Below are 18,156 nucleotides of genomic sequence, written 5' to 3'. Positions count from 1 at the left end.
ACTACCAACATGGACAACATTTTTGGTGTCCGGTGAGTGACAGCAGTTTTTGCTTTAAACCCGAGGCAGAAGTTCAAGTGACCCAGGAATGGATTGTTACCATTCCCGAATCCGCCATTGTTCACCTCACTGTGAGTGAAAACATCACAAACCTGCAAGATTATGTTGCACATTTTGGCTACGAAATCCCTCCTCCACCCGAACATCTTACCACTCTACTAGAAGCTGTAGTAATCTCACAGAAACATTTCTATACTCTAGAACAGAAAACAATCGAGATAGGGAGGAAAATTCTGGAGATCACAATTCCAGCTTGGTGGGACATTTTCAGAAACATAGAAGTCACGGCCAGGGTCAGAATAGCTTCCCATGTTTTAGTTATCTGTCAACTCGTGATTATCCTCTACTTGTGGTGTCTCACTTGCCGAGTGAAAAGCAGAGGCCGGCAAATCCGGCATCAAATGGTACTGTACGCTTCCTGGCCAAACTTGGGGATCGCACAGAGAGGGGTAACACCATATTATAATGTCTGATTTGTTTTTATTGATTTCACCTTCTGTAAAAATGCAGAGGTCGAGTGTTGTAAGAATTTTACTCAAAATATGTGTTTGACTATGTACTGTAAAACCAGAGTAATGGAGAGGCATCAGACTCCTTTTATGCTGTAATATAATTGGAATGACTGTATCTGCCTGTAAACTGCATTACATTTCAAAGGGGGTGTGCATGTTTAAGTTTTAGCTAGATAAATACAGGGGACGATTGGCTCTTGGGAATCAAGAATTTTGCTCACCTAGCATGACACTCTAGCATGTAGAGTATCACAGGGGGGACTGTATGATTGCAAAATTCATGGAAATCCTTTCAGTGTTTGGACTCATCGAAAAGGAAATTTGATTTGGGACTATCAAATAGAAAGTTTGGGATCCTAAAGTACATATGGAAGAAATCTACGAGTTTTAACCAAGTTTGGGATTTTGTTGGGTCCGTGAGGAAAAGGGCTGCAAAACCAAGGGACAGCTAGCCTCTAAAGAAGCCAGTCTTTGGGTATTGGAGCTGTCTGGGATATTGAAGCTGGAGAATTGTGTAAACTCAAAAACCCTTCTCCCAGAAGATATTAACATAGCAACAATCGACCCAGAGATAGCCAGCCATAGCTCTAAGCATGAAATCCATTCAGCGCATGCATAATGTTAATCGCCCATGAAGCTCGCATGGAAAACCCAGGCCTAGGCAGATATCGTAAATACCAAAACTAATTTTTCCAATCGAAAAACGAATTCAACAGATCGGCACATCCGAAATGAGTTATCGTTAACGAGCCCGCCAAAATATGACAAAGAATTACCATGCCCGCCAAAATTAAGACAAAGAATTGGGTTTGATTTGGCAGATTAGAAAGGCTCTCAAAGTATAATTGGGGCCCTGTTTTACGGTTGAAAAACAGTCTTCTGGAGCTGGCAGAGCATCGGCATCTTCAGCCCCAACGACACTCCTGGGCTGCACTGCTCTGCCACCAAAGGAGGAAGAAGAACATCATCAAAGCAGTTCTCAGTAACTTCGGACATCATCATCGCGGCAACAACTGACCACACCCAACGTGATAACATCGACAAATTCTAAGAGAAAAACTCCTCAAGAAAAAACCGAAGATTCGAAAGTTTCCACTCTACAATCTGTTTCTAGCTACCAACAGGTAAAACATTATCGAAAAGAACTTTAAAACCTACTGTTGACGGAAGGATGTGGGTACTCACCCCATAAATCCAATACGCACCCTACTGCATCAGTGGACACCACCCAACTGAAAGCTACGCAGCAAGAAGTCTTCCATGACGTTCGGGGTATGGCAAGCAGAACCTACAGAGCCCAGTGAACCCTGAAATCACGAACCACCACTAACTGACAATAAAAGGATTGGTGAGCCTTATCCTTGTTTGCCCTAGAGTTTAACCGAGTCAGAGTTAGGCACTGGGAGGTGGGAGGTGTATTATTTTCCGTAACCCCTTTTAAACATGTGATAAAGTGTTCCTTATTCTCGTGATTGTAAGTTTTGACATTGTACTTTCTTTTCCTGAATAAAATCAAAGTTTGTTGCAGCAAATCCAGTTGTCTCTTGCACTTTGTCACACCCACAAATAAATCCAAAGTCTAGAACCCAGAGAGTGGGAGTGATTCGAACCGCTCAGAAGGTCAGAAGTGAACCTGACCCCGAGACCACCCCCTACACCAGCGAAAACAACGACCAAGTCACACAAGGAGCTGAAAGTGCTAATTCGGGATGAACTTAAACCAAAGGAGAGCATCCTCACGGCCAGGCATCGATTTTATATGCACCGGCGTCCCGAGGGCCAGGAAATCGCGAAGTATCCTGCCTTCCTCAGGAGGCTGGCAAGATCATGTGAATTTGGCACATCCCTTGCCATTGCGTTGCGGGATGTCTTCGTAATTGGCTTTAGTCATGAGGCCCTTCTTAACAAGCTACTGTCTGCCGAAACCACTGTCACTCTGCAGTAGGTCATCAGCATCAGCCAGGCGTTCATGACCTCAAGCTGCAGCTCGCAGCAGATGATGACTCATTCGCAGGACTCAAACCGGGCAAGTACTGTAAATAGAATGGCGCCTTTCACAGACAGAACTGTTGAACGTGAATCTGCCCAGGGAAGAGCATACAGGCCCCTGAGTCCTTTAACTCAAAGAGTCTGCCGAGGGGTGCAAACATAAGTCGAGTAGCACCATGCTGGAATTGCGGAGGTACTCACAGGGCTTATCAGTGTCGGTTCAGAGACTATGTGTGCAAAGGCTGCAGCACAAAGGGCCACCTCCAGCCAATGTGAAAAAGAACTGTGATTCACTACGTGGAAGAGAAGTCAGCAGATGGCTGTGAATCCAGCGCGGATTACGAGGAGATGGCTAGAGAGGCAGCTCAGTTCCAAGAGGAAGTGTATGGAGTATATCCCTGCACCACAGATTGTCCTCCAGTGACAATGGAAGTCGAGATAAATGGCGTTCCAGTCTTCATAGAAGTGGACGCAGATGCGAGTCAGTCAGTAATGAGCCACGTAGCCTTTGAGAGGCTATGGAACGATCAAGCTGAACGACCCAAGCTGGTCCTGGTTCAGGCAAAGCTATGCACCTACACCAAGGAACTGATATCAGTTGTTGGTAATGCGGATGTAAGTGTATCCCATGATGGCGCGGTGCACAATTTACCATTGTGGATTGTTTCAGGTGATGGACCAATGCTACTTGGAAGAAGATGGATGTGGAAGATTCATTGGAACTGGGAAGACTTCATCCCTCCAGCGATCAACGTCCCCCGTGCTCAGAGGCAGAGCAAGCCCCCACCTTCAGTTGCACCAGGCACCGGAGAGTAGATCCGCGCAACCCCCGAGGCACAGACAGCTCTTCACGACTGCGTGGCGATGATCCAGCCGAGACGACCCGTTCATACTTTCCCGATTCCAGTGTCAGGACACCTGGGGAGGAAGATTGGATCTGAGGGCGCCTTCCCAACTTCAGTGGCAGAATCCCTGGCAAAGAAGACCGCGGCAGTCGACATCATGGACAGGGAAAAGATGGCATCCATACCATGAGGTGCAGCGCTAATGGAGCAATGACACGTGGTTCCACGCAAGGAAGACGATTTGGGTATAAATAGTAAGGCCAGTTTAAAGGAGACCAGCAACCGGCCATTTTAAAAAATGGAGGGAGAGAGAAAGCGTGGAATTATAGACCGGTTAGCTTGACATCAGTCGTGGGGAAAATGTTGGAATCAATTATTAAAGATGAACTATCAGTGCATTTGGAAAGCAGGATCGGTCCAAGACAGCGTGGATTTATGAAAGGGAAATCATGCTTGACAAATCTTCCAGAATTTTTTGAAGATGTAACTAGTAGAGTGGACAAGGGAGAACCAGTGGATGTGGTGTATTTGGACTTTCAAAAGGCTTTTGACAAGGTCCCACACAAGAGATTGGTGTGCAAAATTAAAGCACATGGAATTGGGGGTAATGTATTGATGTGGATAGAGAACTGGTTGGCAGACAGGAAGCAGAGAGTCGGGTTAAACGGGTCCTTTTCTGAATGGCAGGCAGTGACTAGTGGGATGCCGCAGGGCTCAGTGCTGGGACCCCAGCTATTTACAATATACATCAATGATTAAGATGAAGGAATTGAGAATGATGCCTCCAAGTTTGCAGATGACACTAAGCTGGGTGGCGGTGTGAGCTGTGAGGGGGACGCTAAGAAGCTGCAGGGTGAATTGGACAGGTGAGGTGAGTGGGCAATTGCATGGCAGTTGCAGTATAATGTGGATAAATGTGAGGTTATCCACTTTGGTGGCAAAAACATGAAGGCAGAATATTATCTGAATGGTGGCAAATTAGGAAAAGGGGAGGTACAACAAGACCTGGGTGTCATGGTACATCAGTCATTGAAGGTTGGCATGCAGGTGCAGCAGGCGGTGAAGAAGGCAAATGGCATGTTGGCCTTCATAGCTAGGGGATTTGCGTATAGGAGCAGGGAGGTCTTACTGCAGCTGTACAGGGCCTTGGTGAGGACTCACCTGGAATATTGTGTTCAGTTTTGGTCTCCTAATCTGAGGAAGGACATTCTTGCTATTGAGGGAGTGCAAATGAAGGCTCACCAGACTGATTCGCGAAATGACAGGACTGACATATGAGGAGAGACTGAATCGACTGGGCCTGTATTCATTGAAGTTCAGAAGAATGAGAGGGGATCTCATAGAAATATATAAAAGTCTGACGGGACTGGAAAGGTTAGATGCAGGAAGAATGTTCCTGATGTTGGGGGAGTCCAGAACCAGGGGTCACAGTCTAAGGATAAGGTGTTGGCCATTTAGGTCGAGATGAGGAGAAACTTCTTCACCCAGAGAGTTGTTAACCTGTGGAATTCTCTTCCGCAGCGAGTTGTTGATGCCAATTCATTAGATATATTCAAGAGGGAGTTGGATATGGCCCTTTCGGCTAAAGGAATCAAGGGGTATGGAGAGAAAGCAGGAATGTGGTACTGAGGTGAATGATCAGCCATGATCTTATTGAATAGTGGTGCAGGCTTGAAGGGCCAAATGGCCTACTCCTGCACCTATTTTCTATGTTTCTATGTTTCTATGTTTTGAATGAACTGATTGACATTGGTAACCAATGTAAAATTCCAGCTGTAACGAGCAAAATGTTGTTGAGCGATGTCGGGTGCAAATTGCATCAGCCAATGTAGCGGGCGAACACCTAACGGTCGTTTACAGGTCTAGGGAGCTACCCAATGCTTTGGCATGCATCGATGGGACCAGAACAATGTATCATAAAGTGTCCCCACAGCTGACAGAAGAGACAAGCCGCAGAGTAAACGATCCCCAGAGAGCAGAGGCACCAGTAGCGATACCCTGCCTCTGATCGGTTTAACATTGCAGGCACCCGATGGCATGAACCGCCATGGGTCAGAAACAGTAAACTGTGCCTATGCTCGCAGTCGGCTACCGTCGCCCACCACCTGGGTGGAAAAGGCGCAGCCCACAAACCCACTCGCCACCACGGCAATGCCCAAGAGCGAAGGATTACCCGCAATGGCTTCTCCGAACAGGACCTGGACCAGCCAGGATCCCAAACTAGAGAATGCTCACAATGGTGCCCTCAAGGAAATCAAGTCAAGACAAGACGAGGCAGCCCCACCATCGCTTAGACGAAACGCTCACTCGCTCAGACCACTTCCCAGAGAGCAGCAGCGACACTGTGCAAGCGAAAAGGACAGGGAGGTCACAGACACATCAGCTGTCTTTGGGCCTGCCCGATACTAGGAGTAACAGCAAGAGCCCTGAGCTCCGGCAACTCAAGCAAAATGAGCTCACCTCGCCCACAGACCCACTAGCATGGGGCGCTATGTCGCCATCAGACTACCCGGATCTCATCCGGCCATGCTGGAACTAGACTGTCCTTGTGTACCTGTACTGATATACCTTGGCCGATCATGTAAATGTACCACACAAAAAGAAACGCAACTGTAATCCACCCAACAAATGTACCAAGATGTAAATGTAAAACGCAGGTGATGAACTTGAAAGCAACTTGCATGTAACAGGCCATTAGCATGATGTCTGTGTGGGGGGGAGAATGCAGTCATCATGGACCTCCACTGGCAACAAATCTCACTATCAACCCACCCAAGCTAGAAGCGACCCTCCAAAGGTCACCCAGAAAGAGCAAAGCCCAGGTCACCGTCAATGTACAAGTCAATTTGCATTAAAGACTTGGGGGGAAATGATGTCATGTATGCAGACCATGTATACTAACTGTATAGTCACATAAGGTGTGCCACCAGAGGGCACTGCGGTGGGAGACCTGAGGGTCACCTGCATAGGTGTGCAGGGCCCAGTATAAATGCTGCCCACCATGCTTGTGCCTCACTTTGGAGTTACAATAAATGGGACTAAGGTCACAACAGCTCAAGTAAAATACTAGACCTCGTGGAGTCATTCATAAGAGCATTAAAGAAATAACACTAATATCAACTTAAATTGTTATTAATTCTGTGCACGAACTTCGCCACCGTAAGGATCGATTTAACTCCTTTTTTTGGAGCTAAAGTTTTTTTTTGGAACTAAATAAATTTAAGGCCATTTTGCCAGTTCCGCCAGTGGTGTAACACCATCCTTAGAAAATAAGGGCCATTTTCTTTGAGAATCATTTTTGTGACGTCACACGGGGTCAAACCCAACGATAATTGCGAGTTTCCCCAAAAAGGATATTTTTAAGGACAGTGCTAAATACCATTTTTAAAAAGCTTGCCTTATCTAGTCGAGTCTGAATGAAATCGGCGATAACGGCACCATCTTGCGAAACGGAGCTATAATTTAAAGCTTTGGGCAGGAACAAAAGCTATATTTTATATAAAAACTACTTAAAAATGTTTACAGTATTTCCTACAAATGTATATCCAGCATTCTAGATAGTTTCTGCTCTTTATTGAGAGGGAGTAAATGATACAACACGGAGCTAATTAATTCAAAAGACATAACCAATATACAAAGATCATTTAGAAATATTAAAACACATTTGAAAGTTTCGGCTTCGGAGATGGGATGTGAACAGTTCGGTGATGGCCGAAATCTCGGCCATCCATAATCGGGTCAGTGGGAATCCTTCCAATTCGAGGTTTTGTGAACAAATCCCTCCTGTTTAATTCAGGCAACTATAGATGTTATTAGTTTAAGTAGCTGGGGTGAAATGCAAACAGAAAATGCAATTTAAGGATATGTTAAGATCGCGAGAGCCCCGTCTTTTTGTGAACAAACTCGCCGAGTTGCAATTGTGCCTCGCGTTTCATTGAACAATGTTACCCTGGAAACTTAAATGCTTTGAGTGTTGGGCATGCGCAGAATGGGCGTTATTTTTAAGGCGAAAAAATTTAGCTCCTTTCTTAAAAATGGTAGTATTTTAAGGCTGCGCCAAAATTTAAAAAACTTTTGGTGAAACTTAGGCCTTTTTTTGTGCTATTTTGACATAAAAATCAGCTGTTATTCGCAAATAGAGCCAAAAAACGATGCTTAAATGTGGAATTTCTAGCCCTCTGTGCATTTTGTACACTGTTGAAAAATCATGAAATAGATCGAATTTTCTCAAGCAACTGAACAAAAATCAGATTTCACATAAATATTGCAGCTGAAGACAATTCAGTGACTATAATAACAAGTTTTGAGGTGGCAGAAAGTAATTTTAAATTTAAATATTACACACACTGTCACTGTCAACTTCCAGCTGTCATTTACACAACAGCGCTGAACTGAGCCTTTAGTAGCTAGTTCAATTTTGTGCACCACAAGCAACAGCATATAATGAAGCCTTGTCACAGCCTGTATTGAATGATACATTTTAAATTAAAGTACCTTATTAATTTTGCAGACATTTTTCATGGAGGCTACCTGGCTCATGCCCTTAATTTTCGGTATAAAATGGCAGTGAAGTTAATCACTGGCATTGCTCAGTGATTTGCTAAGACAGGACATTAGTGTGTGCTCATTAAAAGCAACAGTATGTCCATCCATTCAGAATCACCTTTCTCCCCATGTGGCACCTTTCAAGATAATCTAACCTCAGCACAGGGCAGACAGAAGACTGCAATTCCATCTGTTTGAAGAATTGATGAACACAACAAAGAGAGCCGACAGCTATTGAATTTTATATAAATATTAGCAGCAATGAAAGGCATTTGGGAAAATTCTAATTTTTAATTCATATGTTCCAAAATTTGAAAGCTCTGAACTACAATCTAAATTCAAAGATCAAAATTAACAAGCTATGATTCATGCTATCGTTCCCATAGCGCTTAAAGACACTTTAACTGAGGGTCCTAATTTGAAAGCCAGATTTATTTTAATTTCTGCCATAAATTCTAATGGAGGTGAGGGAGGCTGAAAGCCATTCAAAGGATGATTTAGACCAGGATGACATCAAAAGGACAATTTTCGTTCTGATTTTCCAGCTGGAATGGGGTGGTGGTGTGATGAAATTCTCAGTCAAGCACGTACCACTCGATTCCTGATGTCTGGGCTGCTGCCACTTTCATGGGGTTTTTCATATGGGTGACCCAGGCACCTGCTGATAACAGGCAAGTGCTTCATTAGCCCATGCCCAATTGTGGTCCTATGACATACATAGAACCCTGATGTAATTGTGGCCCTCCAATGGGCAGAGTGCGTGCTGCGCAAGCCCAACCCAATGGAACTGTACATAGAACAGCCTAACCACTTTAACCAATCAGTAAAAAGGCACAACCTATCCTGAAAATCTCTCAAAACAAAAAAAGTATGCTTTTTGAATGTTTCTACTGGCCCCACTAGAATTGTTCTACTCGCTGGCCATCCCTTCGTGTCCCTGAACAGAATTTGGTCAGCTCAATGCAATGGAGAAGCTACCAGATTTCCCTCCCTGCCCCAATTGGCAAGCTGCCTATCTGTATTCCAGACAAACGGGCAGCTTTCCAATGAGGCTCTGCTGAACACACATCAATGTCCCTCCATAAGTCCTTGACACCCTAAGATCCACCAGTTTAACATGTCACTATAAACAGAAGTAACCTACAATAGCAACTGAGGAAGGCAGACGCTGGAACACTAAAGATGAATATCTGTTTCATTGTGCTGTTAGGTAGAGGCTTATGACAAATTTTTGTTAACTTTTTTTACTCTTTATTTTGGTGCCTCCTAGTTTCATTTGAAAGTCTCCCTCAAGAGAATTTCTTGCTTGAGGACTTTTGGGGAGAAATTCGCCAGGTTTGCACCTCCTGTTAGCGCCTGCGGGGGGTGGCAACGGGGCACTAAAGGGTCACCGACTGGACGTGGTGAATTCACAGACACCCATGAACTACCCTGACAGTTTTGTGCTGGAGCTAACACTTACCGCCTCACTCTCTTACGCCCCGTAGATCATGATGTCATCCGGTACAATCCAGCACCCGGTTAGCGCCCCGGATGTGATATTCGCTCTCACACCCTGCAGCATCGCCGGGCATCAACAACAGCAGCTGTAGAAGGCATTGTCACTTGGAATGGCTGCTTGGGGAGTGATATTTAAAGGCAGTGGTGGTCAGGTAAGCCAAACTTTATTACTCTCCCCAGTCTGGTACATTCTGATTGCTTTTGACCCCACGATTCTTCAATCATCCACTCTCTTAGAGTGCTTGCGGCTGTTATGCACGTAGCGCAAGTCCCGTGGCCCCACAGACAGAGCATTGAGATTGATTGAACCCATCGTTGGTCCTTCCCTTTATGTGGGGGAAGGAACCTTTAAAAATGGTAGTGCTGCATTGAACATTGCTCAGCGCTCTGCCACTACCACCCCTCTCACACACTTTAGTGTTCTAAGAGAAGTGGTAGCGCTTTATTTAGTGCTCCACTTGCCTCTCGGAGTGCTAAAGCTGAAGTTCCCGGGAGCAGCAAATCTTTTGCACCTGGTGCTACTTTTGCGACTATTAAAAAGTTACCGCCCCAAACGGGGCGCGACACAATTTCTAGCCTTTGGCTCAAATGTGTTTTTCCCCATGGGCATTCCTCTCTTTATCATTTATTTGTTGGAGGAAGAAAAGGAAGAGAAACAGCAGGTAACCCAAGAAGCCAGTCTTAGAAGTCAGCACCACAATAGATGCAGACTTTCCTACATATATCCAGTGTATAGCCCCAGAAGATCATTCCTCAATATATCCCTGGAGTTATGTTCAGGAGGTCTCTGTATTCTGTGGGGCATGTACATAAATATCTGGCACTGCCACTCACTTCAGAATGCTCTGAATTGTTGAGAAACCCTCTGCGAGCATGAAGCAAATATGCCTGCAAGCTTCCATTAGTGAATATTTTACTACGTTTTGTATAGTAAATGTAAAGATGGGAAATTATGGTCCACAGAGATCGGTACTGGTACCACTGTTGTTAACCATTTAAAGAAACGATTTGGATTTGAGAATCAGAAGTACAATTTCAAAATTTGTGGATGACACCAAATTGGTGATTGAACTCTGCGAACCTCATTGATACCTCCTCTCTCTCAGCAGCAACACTCTTGTTTCTGGCTTTTGTTGAGGTAAAAAGATTAAGAAATGGAATGAGTTTCCTGCTGCCTCTTTTTTCCTTCCTGTTAGGCTCATGGAGGGGTGTCCACAGATTATGAGCCTAAAAAAGATAGACTTTTAAGCATGAGCAATTAGTCAGCACACCACCTGTGGGAACATTAGCTGAGTGCATCCTTCTCCTCCTCATTTTATTGCCTGTCTTTCTGGGGAATTGTGTATAATCTTTCGTGCATGACAAAAAATGCTTGTTATTATTGGGGCCAAGTTTCGGCCTGAGTTGCTCCTGTTTTTTTGGAGCAACTGGTTTAGAATGGAGTATCTTAGAAATTTGAATTCTCGGCATTTAGTTTGCTCCAGTTCTAGTCAGTTAGAACAGTTTCACTTTGGAACAGAATTTTTTTTTCAAAAGGGAGCGTGTCCGGCCACTTACGCTTGTTTTCAAAGTTTAGGCAGTGAAAACTTACTCCAAACTAACTTAGAATGGAGTAAGTGAAGATTTTTGTACGTTCGAAAAAACCTTGTCTACACTTTAGAAAATCAGGCATAGGTTACAAATTAGGCGTAGGGAATGGGGGGGGGAGGTTTAAAGGGAAGTTTACAAACATTAAACACTTCAGTTTTACAAATAAAGAGACATCATCAATAATAAATGATGAATACATCAATAAATCAACCAATAAATCAATCAAAAAAAATTAATAAAAATTTTTTAAAAATTTTAAAAATCAATAAATAAAACATTTTCTACTTACCGACTGCAGCACCGGGAGTCCTCCAACAGCGTGCTGGGAAGGCCCCCCCAGTGTGTCTCTGTCAGTGTCTCTATCTCTCTGTCTGTCTGTGTGTGTCTCTCACTCTCTGTCTGTCAGTATCTATGTTTCTGACAGCGAGGGGAGGGGGAGAAGGGGGGTGGGGGTGGGGGCGGAGCGGGAGAAAGGAGAGAGGAGGGAGGGAGGGAGGGAAGGAGAGAGGAGGGAGGGAAGGAGAGAGGAGGGAGGGAGGGAAGGAGAGAGGAGAGAGGGAGGGAAGGAGAGAGGAGGGAGGGAGGGAAGGAGAGAGGAGGGAGGGAAAGTGAGAGGAGGGAGGGAGGGCAGGAGAGAGGAGGGAGGGAGGGAAGGAGGGAATGAGAGAGACAGGGAAGGAGAGAGGAGGGAGGGAAGGAGAGAGGCGGGAAGGAGAGAGGAGGGAGGGAAGGAGAGAGGAGGGAGGGGAGAGGAGGGAGGGAAGGAGGGAAAGAGAGAGGAGGGAGGGAGGGAAGGAGAGAGGAGGGAGGGAGGGAAGGAGAGAGGAGGGAGGGAGGGAAGGAGAGAGGAGGGAGGGAGGGAGGGAAGGAGAGAGGCGGGAAGGAGAGAGGAGGGAGGGAAGGAGAGAGGAGGGAAGGAGAGATGAGGGAAGGAGAGAGGAGGGAGGGAAGGAGAAAGGAGGGAGAGGAGAGGAGGGAGGGAGGGAAGGAGAGAGGAGGGAAGGAAGGAGAGAGGAGGGAGGGAGGGAAGGAGAGAGGACGGAGGGAAGGAGAGAGGAGGGAAGGAGGGAAGGAGAGAGGAGGGAGGGAGGGAAGGAGGAGGGAGGGAAGGAGAGAGGAGGGAGGGAGGGAAGGAGAGAGGAGGGAGGGAGGATGGAGGGAGGGAAGGAAGGAGGAAGGGAAGGAGGGAGGAGGGAGGGAGGGAGGGAAGGAAAGAGAAGGGAGGGAAGGAGAGAGGAGGGAAGAGGGAGGGAAGGAGCGAGGAGGGAGGGAAGGAGAGAGGAGGAGGGAGGGAAGGAGAGAGGAGGGAGGGAGGGAAGGAGCGAGGAGGGAGGGAGGGAAGGAGGGGGGGGGAAGGGAGAGAAGGAGGCTGAATGGCCGGGCCCAAGACCTCAGGCTGGATTTACAGGTAGGTGGCGTCGGGTCTCGGGGGGGGGGGGGGGTCGCGGAGGTCCGGGGGTGGGGATGGGGGAGAGAGAGTCACGGAGGTCCGGGGGGGGGGGGGGAGAGTGAGAGTGAGAGAGTCGCGGAGGTCGGGGGGGTGGGGGGAAGAGAGTCGTGGAGGTCAGGGGGGGAGCGGAGGTCAGGTCACCGGGGGGGGGGGAGCGGGGGTCGGGTCGGGTCTGGTCGGGTGGGAGGAGCCTTATGCCCTTATGCACGCAGCCCCAGTGAGGCCATTCAGCCAGGGCTAGGGGCTGCGTGCTTTGGGCCCCTCCCACCACAGTTTTGGTCGCCTGGAGCTACTGCACATGCGCGCCCACTGTAGCGCACCTGTGCGGAGGTCCCGGCATTGTTTTCAGCGCAGGGACCTGGCTCCGCCCCCTACAGCTCGTGCTGCGCGGGCCCAGCTCCAGAGGGCCTCCAGGGAGCCGGAGAATAGTTACGTTTTTTTAGGCGCCCTTTCTGGCGCAAAAAACGGGCGTCCAGGTCCGGCGCGACCCGAAACTTGGGCGCATTGTGAGGTACAGACCATGCAATTTGACTACTATTTAAAAATTCTATCTTTTCCCACAGAAATAGTTACAGCTTCAATGGGCACGCATTGAAGGATGCTTTTTCCCTATCTCTGTAATCTCCTCTAGCCCCGCGATGTCTGCACGCCTCTAATTCTGCCCTCTTCAGCATTCCTAATTATAATCGCTCAACCATTGGTGGCCGTGCCTTCTGTTGCCTCGGCCCTAAGCTCTGGAATTCCCTCCCTAAACCCTGCACTCTCTCGACCTTTCTTTCCTCCTTCAACTCGCTCCTTAAAACCTACCTCTTTTGGTCATCTGCCCTAATTTCTCCTTATGCGGCTTGGTGTCAATTTAAAAAAATCTCATAATACACTTGTGAAGTACCTTGGGACATTTCATAATGTTAAAGGTGCTATATAAATAAAAGTTGTTGTTAAATTGGAGTATTCCATATGCTGGTTTCACAACAGTTCACAGAGTATCCTTAGCTTTGTGAATGCAGTTTTAGATTAAATATGGAATTACATAGAACGCACAGCAGAGAAACAGGTCTTTTGGCCCAACTGGTCTATACCGGTGTTTATGCTCCACTCGAGCCTCTCCCCACCTCTCTTCATCTAACTCTATCAGCATAAACTTCTATTCCTTTCTTTCTCATGTGTTTTCCTAGCTTTCTCTTAAATGCATCTATGCTATTCACCATAACTATTCCTTGTGGTAGCAAGTTCCACATTCTAATCACTCTCTGGGTAAATAAATTCTTACCCTTATATTTATGGCCCCTAGTTTTGGACTCGCCCATAATTGAAAACATTTTCTCTACTTCTCCCTATCAAACCCCTTCATAACCTTTAAGCCCTCGATCAGGGCACCCCTCAGACGTCTCTGTTCCAGAGAAAAGGGCCCCAGCCTGTTCAGTCCTGATAGGTATAACCTCTTAGTTCTGGTGTCATCCTTGTGAATCTTATCTGAACTTTCTTCAGTGCCTCTATGGCCTTTTTATAATATGGAGACCCAAACTGCGTACAGCACTAAAAGGCCTCGAACTTGGTGGACTTACTACCCGCTGCCGTCCACTGCCGCTGAGTTTTTTGGGCGGTCTCCCCTCCGAGTGAGTTTGGTGGATTACTCCTGCCGGCGGCGAGGGAAGACCGCTGGGAACCACCCGTTGACGTCCGCTGGCATGCAACACACGTAAGTGTCCTCCTGCCTGCCGAGCTGCTAGTTTGATCCAGGCGGGAGTCTGCTGCAGCAGGGAGAAGGACTGCCACATGGAGGCAGGTCTAACCTCAACAGTAAGTAAGAAGACCTGCAAAAAAAGGTTAGTAAACTTCTTTTCTTTATTTTTTTTCCAGCGATTCAGGTGGATGGGGTCCATGAAGATTTTCCAGTGTTTTCTTTTTCTTTTTTGAAAATGTTTAATTTTATTTGTTCTTCCCTCCCTGGGCCCGGTTCAATCCTTGGTGGTACTTTGCCGAGGATTGCATTTGCCACTGAGATTGGGAGCTCCTGCTCGCTGCCACCATAATTCAGGGCGTAAATCACTTTTTTGCTGCTGGGCAGTCTTTCCAGGATTTTTCCACGAAACTCCCAGCCAAAGTACCGTCAGGTATCTCAGCGGTCCTTTGGGCAGCACATTTGCGGAACTTAACCTCCACCAAGTTCGGGGCCTGAGTGTGGACTAATCAAGGTTCTATGTAAGTTTAACATAACGTCTCTGCTTTTTAAATCTATCCCTCGTGAAATGAACCCTCGTGCTCAGTTTGCTTTTTTAATGGTTTCATTAACCTGTGTGGCTTCTTTTAGTGATTTGTCTTCCTGTACCCCCAGATCCCATTACTCTTCTACCCCATTTAGACTCTTATTTTCAAAGCAGTATGTGGCCTCTTTATTCTTCCTACTGAAATGCACCACCTCACACTTATCTATATTGAAATTAATTTACCAATTACACGTCCATTCTTCAAGTTCATTAATTTCTTCTTGTAATTTGTCAGTCTTCCTCAGTATTGACGATACCTCCCAATTTGGTGTCATCCGCAAATTTTGAAATTGTACTTCTGATTCTCGAGTCCAAATCGTTGATGTAAATGGTTAACAACAGTGGTTCCAGCACCGATCCCTATGGACCATCATTTCCCACCTTTAGATTGACTATACAAAATATAGGAATTGTTCACTAATGGCAGCTTGCGGCATCATAATGACCTTTGCTGACCTTGTGAAGTGATTAAACTTCATCCTGTATTAGAGAGGAGTTGTGGTGGTTATGGAATTTCTATTGTGGTCCTCCCGGCAGGTCTCTTGCCATTAACTCCATTTCTACTGTTCCATCTTACCCCCTTGTCTAGTTTCAGTTCGAATAATATTTTTATTACTCTCTGCGAAGTTTCAGGCTTTTCTCTTCCTGGTTCCTTTTTGAACCAGAATTTGAAATTTCTGCTTTAACTGGCCCACTTCGCTCTTCACAAGGGCTTTTTCCATGTCTCCTCCCTCAAATATTTTCCAGGCCTCCCATTGTAACTGGGCAGTTGTTGGTAGTTCATGTGTTTTAGCAATACTTAATATTTGCTGACTCTGGAATCGGGACATTTCATAACGTTAAAGGTGCTGTATAAATACAAGTTGTTGTTGTTGGATTGGCAGGAGACTCGCTCCATGGCACATTCTGCATCAGGTTGTCACATGGTACTCCATGGCCAATGGGGAGAACTTGTACAACCATTGATGTTCATGGGTGAAAAATTGCTGGCAATACATTCTCAATTATCTGATGAGCTGCCTGCCCATCAGTGATGTGAAATCCTGGAGAATTTCACTCAGTATTTATTCAACAGACTGACCTGACTGAATAACACGTATGCTTATGAGAGTGGACTTCACAAATTCTAATGGACAGAAAATCTTACAGGGCCCACAGATCTCCATGTGCTAATCAGAGTAGTGGGAGCAGGGTAGTTAGAATAAATACGTGGCTTGAGCAGTGGTGCAAAAGGGAGGGATTCAAATTCCTGGGACATTGGAACGAGTTCTGGGGGAAGTGGGACCTGTACAAAAGGGACGATTTGCACTTGGGCAGGACGGGAACTGATGTCCTGTGGGTAACATTTGCTAATGCAGTTTGGGAGTGTTTAAACTAATATGCCAGGGGCATGGGAACCTGTGCAGCAAGACAGGGTGAAGTAATATGGAGTCAGAAATAGATGGTAGAAAGGTAAAAAGCAATAGTGGAAGGTCGAGTAAACAAAGGCAAGAAACAAAAAGGGCCACACAACATCATAATTCTAAAAGAACAAAGGGTGTTAAAAAACAAGCCTGAAGGCTTTGTGTCTTAATGCAAGGAGTATCCGTAATAAGGTGGATGAATTAACTGTGCAAATATATGTTAACAGATATGATGTGATTGGGATTACAGAGACGTGGCTCCAGGATGATCAGGGCTGGGAACTCAACATCCAAGGGTATTCAACATTCAGGAAGGATAGAATAAAAGGAAAAGAGGGTGGGGTAGCATTGCTGGTTAAAGAGGAGATTAATGCAATAGTTTGGAAGGACATTAGCTTGGATGATGTGGAATCTATATGGGTAGAGCTGCAGAACACCAAAGGGCAAAAAACATTAGTGGGAGTTGTGTACAGACCTCCAAACAGTTGTAGTGATGTTGGGGAGGGCATCAAACAAGAAATTAGGGGTGCTTGCAATAAAGGTGCAGCAATTATTATGGGTGACTTTAATATGCACATAGATTGGGCTAACCAAACTGGAAGCAATATGGTGGAGGAGGATTTCCTGGAGTGCATAAGGGATGGTTTTCTAGACCAATATGTCGAGGAACCAACTAGGGGAGAGGCCATCTTAGACTGGGTGTTGTGTAATGAGAGAGGATTAATTAGCAATCTCGTTGTGCGAGGCCCCTTGGGGAAGAGTGACCATAATATGGTGGAATTCTACATTAGAATGGAGAATGAAACAGTTAATTCAGAGACCATGGTCCAGAACTTAAAGAAGGGTAACTTTGAAGGTATGAGACATGAATTGGCTAGGGTAGATTGGCGAATGATACTGAAGGGGTTGACAGTGAATGGGCAATGGCAGACATTTAGAGACCGCATGGATGAATTACAACAATTGTACATCCCTGTCTGGCGTAAAAATAAAAAAGGGAAGGTGGCTCAACCGTGGCTATCAAGGGAAATCAGGGATAGTATTAAAGCCAAGGAAGTGGCATACAAATTGGCCAGAAATAGCAGCGAACCTGGGGACTGGGAGAAATTTAGAACTCAGCAGAGGAGGACAAAGGGTTTGATTAGGGCAGGGAAAATAGAGTAAGAGAGGAAGCTTGCAGGGAGCATTAAGATGGACTGCAAAAGCTTCTATAGATATGTAAAGAGAAAAAGGTTAGTAAAGATAAACGAAGGTCTTTAAAAAAGGAGGGAGAGAGAAAACAGGGAATTATAGACCGGTCAGCCTGACATCGGTAGTGGGTAAAATGATGGAATCAATTATTAAGGATGTCATAGCAGTGCATTTGGAAAGAGGTGACATGATAGGTCCAAGTCAGCATGGATTTGTGAAAGGGAAATCATGCTTGACAAATCTTCTGGAATTTTTTGAGGATGTTTCCAGTAGAGTGGATAAGGGAGAACCAGTTGATGTGGTATATTTGGACTTTCAGAAGGCGTTCGACAAGGTCCCACACAAGAGATTGATGTGCAAAGTTAGAGCACATGGGATTGGGGGTAGTGTACTGACATGGATTGAGAACTGGTTGTCAGACAGGAAGCAAAGAGTAGGAGTAAATGGGTACTTTTCAGAATGGCAGGCAGTGACTAGTGGGGTACCGCAAGGTTCTGTGCTGGGGCCCCAGCTGTTTACACTGTACATTAATGATTTAGATGAGGGGATTAAATGTAGTATCTCCAAATTTGCGGATGACACTAAGTTGGGTGGCAGTTTGAGCTGCGAGGAGGATGCTGTGAGGCTGCAGAGCGACTTGGATAGGTTAGGTGAGTGGGCAAATGCATGGCAGATGAAGTATAATGTGGATAAATGTGAGGTTATCCACTTTGGTGGTAAAAACAGAGAGACAGACTATTATCTGAATGGTGACAGATTAGGAAAAGGGGAGGTGCAAATAGACCTGGGTGTCATGGTACATCA

Source organism: Pristiophorus japonicus, chromosome 2, assembly GCF_044704955.1.
Source record: "Pristiophorus japonicus isolate sPriJap1 chromosome 2, sPriJap1.hap1, whole genome shotgun sequence".
Classification (NCBI taxonomy): Eukaryota; Metazoa; Chordata; class Chondrichthyes; family Pristiophoridae; genus Pristiophorus; species Pristiophorus japonicus.
This window is presented reverse-complemented; position numbering follows the sequence as displayed.